This window comes from Nicotiana tabacum, chromosome 1 (genome assembly GCF_000715075.1).
Source record: "Nicotiana tabacum cultivar K326 chromosome 1, ASM71507v2, whole genome shotgun sequence".
NCBI classification, from domain to species: Eukaryota; Viridiplantae; Streptophyta; class Magnoliopsida; order Solanales; family Solanaceae; genus Nicotiana; species Nicotiana tabacum.
In genome coordinates this window covers 191,244,132-191,249,093 of record NC_134080.1, presented here as the reverse complement: position 1 = coordinate 191,249,093, position 4,962 = coordinate 191,244,132, and positions in this window count along the sequence as shown.

Genomic DNA, 4,962 nt, shown 5'->3' with positions numbered 1-4,962 from the left:
TCGCCTTCTCAAATAAGCCCAATCGACCCCTCAAGGTCCCATTCTTCGTTCATCTCTATCACATGTACTCCACCACCTCTATGATGAGGGAGAGGGTTGTTGCGAAGATTAGGTGCGACTTCCTTCACCTGTATGACCTTGTTGTCAATTAGTATCTCGATCTTATCCTTCACTGTTCAGCACTCATCAGTGGTGTGCCCCTTCATACCAGAATGGTACGTACAAGTTTAGTTTGGATTGACCCATTGGGATGGATTTTCTAATGCCATAGCAGGAACAGAAATGACATAACTCGTGGCTTTCAAACTCTCATACAACTAGTCGATGGGCTCAGCAATGGTGGTGTATTGTTTAGGTGGCTTGCGATCGAAGTTGGCTCTTAGTCTTGGATAATTTTGGCGGGTTGGTGGTGATTGGAAGTGGGATGGTTGGGAGTTATAGGTGTGATGGACAGTGGCTGGTTGGGAATATCTGGGAGATGAGGTTTGATATGTGGGTGGTGGTGCTTGGTACGCGGGTGGGGGTGTTTGATAAGTGGGTGGAGGTGTTTGATATGTAAGTGGAGGTGTTCGGTATGTGTTCGGAGATTTTGGGCCTTGAGTTACCATTACTATCCCAGCATCTTTCTTCTTTGATATGCCGCCTGATTGCAATACCTTATTCGTGGCTTGTGGTGCCTCAAAGTTTGTTACCATCCCGCTTTTGATTCCTTCTTCGATTTTTTCCCCGAGTTTGATGATATCGGAGAACTTATGATTTTCAATAATCATCAATCTTTCATAGTACTGTGGATACTGCGTTCTGACGAAGAACTTGTTCATCTGTCCTTCGTCCAAAGATGGCCTGACTTTGGCCGCTTCCGATCTCCAACGGGTAGCGTACTCGCGGAAGGTCTTGGTGGGTTTCCTCTTGAGGTTCTGGATGTAGAAACATCTGGTGCGTTTTCTATGTTGAACCTGAACCGGTCCATGAAATCGGGCGCCATACTTACCCAACTGAACCATTTCTTGGGATCCTGGCTAATGTACCAGGACAAAGCAACTCCAGTAAGACTCATCATAAAGAGTTTCATCCAGATCTTTTCATCCTTTCCTACCCCAACAAGCTTGTCACAATAAGTCTTCAAATGAACCCTGGTATCACTTGCGCCGTCAAACATCTCGAACTTGGGGAGTTTGTACCCCTCTGGTAGTTCTAGATCTGGATGTATGCATAAATCATCATAGTTCAAACCTTCTATTCCTTTGTTGCCTTCGACGCCCTAAACTCGATTCGTCAACTTCTTGAGTTCTTCAACCATGTTTTTAATGATCAGGTTCTTCTCAGAAGATTCCGGTGTATAGGATATTGGTTGGATAGGGTGAGGTACAGTTTCCACATATATAGGGTTGCTCTGATGGGTGCCAAGGACTTGGGTGTAATAATGGTCATTGGTTGAGTTTTGAGGATTGGTAATAGCTTGTGGTGTGTTTTGGGGAGTGTGGTAAGTGGTAGTTGGTAGGTACTGAATTGGTAGTGATGTTGTGGTGGAGTTGGTATTGGCAATGGGTTGAGATTTTGGGGTAGAGTTGCATACTGATTTGGTGCGAGAGGATTTTGTGGATGTTGGTTTTGTGTGTTTTGGAGAGGTGTCGGGTTCTTTGTGTTCTGTTGGTTGATGTCGGGGACATTCAGGGTGAGTGACAAGTTTGCCAAGTTGCGAACCTGCTCAAGTTATCCTTGAAATTCCAATATCTTTTGTTCTAATCTAAAGAGTAGGTCATTTGGTGCCGGAGTACTCCATCCCTCTGAAGTTTCTGCATTCTCAACATTCTCCTTTCGGATACCACTTAAGTCGTCTATTTTTGATTTTCATCTGCCTTTTGTATTGCTTGGATGAGGAGGAGGTGGAGGGCCTCTAGATCTGATGTGGTATGCTGATGAGGCCAGTATGAGTGAACCAACTTAAGGGGATGGGAATAATCAAAATAAGGAAAAACAAAAAGGTAACAAGTTAGTGAGGATTCTGAAATGTTTGCAGTATTTAAACACATATTGCGGAAATGTAAATTCGTGTCTTAATTTGGGAGCCTCGTTGTGCCTAAGGTAGGCCTAGTGACAAATAGATTTGGAGAACTTTAGATGCCAATTAATGCTTCATTTCATAACGTAAAAATAGACGAATCTCAAACGACACTAAGATAATAGAAAAAAATAAGTCACTACTGGCACTTAACCTTATTATATTTTAGGAAAGCAAATAAATCTAGCCTATCTAGTTCCAGAAGGACCTTCCCCAGATTCGATCTTCCTAACTCCATCATGCAGGTCCCCTAGCTCGCGCAGACCCAGCAGCAAGTAGGCTCTGGCCAGATGTCCTCCTTCAGCTCCTTCAACGTTCTGGCAATCCTCGATCCTCTTTATGACTTTACCTACCATCTCCACTATTCCTCACTACAGATATTCAAGTTTCCTATTGGAAGTGACTGCCATTTATTTCCATTCTTCGATCAACCTCACATTCCCCTCATGTATTTCCCGGTGCTCATTCTCAGAGTCGTGGACCCTTTTCCATAGCCTGTTGTATTTGACTTGAGCTTAAGCTTCTTTGTCTATGATTCTATTCCCTCGACCGGCTCCTGGCATCACCATTCCTTTTATATTGTCTTCTAACCACGCTGGGTAGAGAGGTTCACACCCCGCATAATACCTGTCTGGCTCAACGGTGTTCTTTTGCACAATGATTTTGCAGTGCCACATGTTTTGAGCTTGGCACTTCTAAGGGACATCATCATCTTGAAAGTCTACCCTGAAATGACTCATCTTGGCAACCCTTGGTACAACCTGTTTCCTGCCTGCTTGCCTCATAACTCGGATAGGGACATAAGGGTATATCTCTCCAAACCCAATCAACACTAGGTGTAGAGTGTCCCTGGATCTGATGATGAATTTGTCTGTTGGGAACCATTCAAACATCCATTGCACCTGTTCCTCGGTCAAATTATCGAAGAACTCTACCCATTCTTTGGCAATTTCCGGCTGAGCAAACCTGTGTGGAATATAAGTCATCCGCTTGGGGTGATGGAAGGAAATATGGTTTTTCCAAGCCCTTCGAGGAAATTCTTGGAGATAGTGACCCTTTTGAAAATGTTCTAACAACCAAAATTGCAGCAACAAGTTACAACCCTCGAAATGCTTGACCCCTCTTTGACAACGCTCTAGAGCCCTGTAGATACCGGCTATGATCATTGTGACTATAGTGTATGTCTGTCCATTGATTCCTTCCATCAAAGTCTTGGCGACCATGGCCAACCTAGTGTGGATTCTTTCCCTTTTCATTGGGAATACTATCAGGCCTAAGAAGCATACAATGAACACGAACACTCTGCGGTGGATGTGGCCCCGAGAATGAGAGAGAGTTCATCATGGTAGGTATGCTAGGACTTGCTATGGCCATACCTCTCATACATATATTCGAAAGGTATGTAAGATTCCTTCAGGCATACTAGGTTAGCATTTTTCTTCAGCGCCATCATCTTTAAGAACCCTTTACCGGTACGGTTCTCGGGCACCAATAACCCGGGACTATCCCAAGTCAATCCCGCAAGCCCTTCAACTTCTTCTAGAAGTGGTGTCATTTCTATGTCATCGAAACGGAACACAGCCCTTTCAATGTCCCAAAACAAAGTGGCAGCCTCGATCAACTTGTTGTTTTGCTCAATATCTAGCATGGAAGGCAAGTTACCCAGGTACTTTCTAACATGTTTCTTGTCACTTGAGGAAAGGTCCTCCCACCAATCTAGCAGCAATGGTGGAATGTTGCCAACCATACCGAATCTGGGGACCTCGTGCCTTATTTTCTACAAAACCAAAGGGTTAGGCCTTTCTCCCCCACTAGACTCGACTATTTATACATTCATGATTGGCATATTAGCATTTAGTTCTCCAAATTAATACACAGAACGTGGTTGTGTCTGCTGGGATTATGGAAATCCCGGTGAACTTTTGGATAAGGCTTATCTTAAAGGATCATTATGTGGCCAACATATTGATACGACTAGGTTTGACCATGATGTATGCACAACTTCAATCAGAGTAAGGTTACTATGGGGGTTTAGAATGATACCCTCAAGTGGACAACTTGAGGGGGAAAGGCACGGAATTGTCGACTGCACAGCTGATCAACTAGTTTTACCGCAAAATAAGCCTTTCCGAATTTAAGGGTAATAAATAAGAAGAGCACAACCACTCATCAAGCGTTTCTATAGGATTTAATACGTACGAGTGGAATATGATGCGGAGCATTATTTGTGCAGCAATAAATAGCATGTAGTCAAGTATTTGCACATAGGAAAAAATAAATACAGCATTTAAATAATTGAAAGATAGTTACAAAAAAATAAAACAAAGAGACAAGCCAGTTTCAGGAATAAAAGAATCATAAATGCTTAAAATATGTAGTTAAATTCAAATAAGGGGAAAGGGATAGGATAAAGCATACTTGGACTAAATCACAGAAGATGAGTTCATTATGGTAAGAGCCTAAAATATCCCCAGCAGAGTCGCCATGCTGTTGCACCCCCCTTTTTCCTCCGCAGAGAGAGAGAAATTCGGGTTTCGACATTCATGGGGGTAATAACTCATTTCCTTTTGGAAATTTGAATTTTTGAAGAGTCGCCACCTAACAGATTATGGTGCATTAGGGCACCTAGAGTGATTAACTCTTTAGACTAGTTTGCATTACCAGAGACTTAGGGTAAGGGCTCGAAATAACCCTGAGGGGAAGGTGTTAAGCACCCCTCTTGGTCTACAACGGTGGGTCCCGGCCGAACTTATACTTATGAATTAGTCCTTTTATCAAATAAATGATTTAAATACATACCTGCAAATAATGGCATGTTTTGGACATTGTATGACTCAAATAATGAGATAAAAAGGGAAGGATTTGAACAAGTTGCAAACATATAGAAAAGTAAAGTTTAA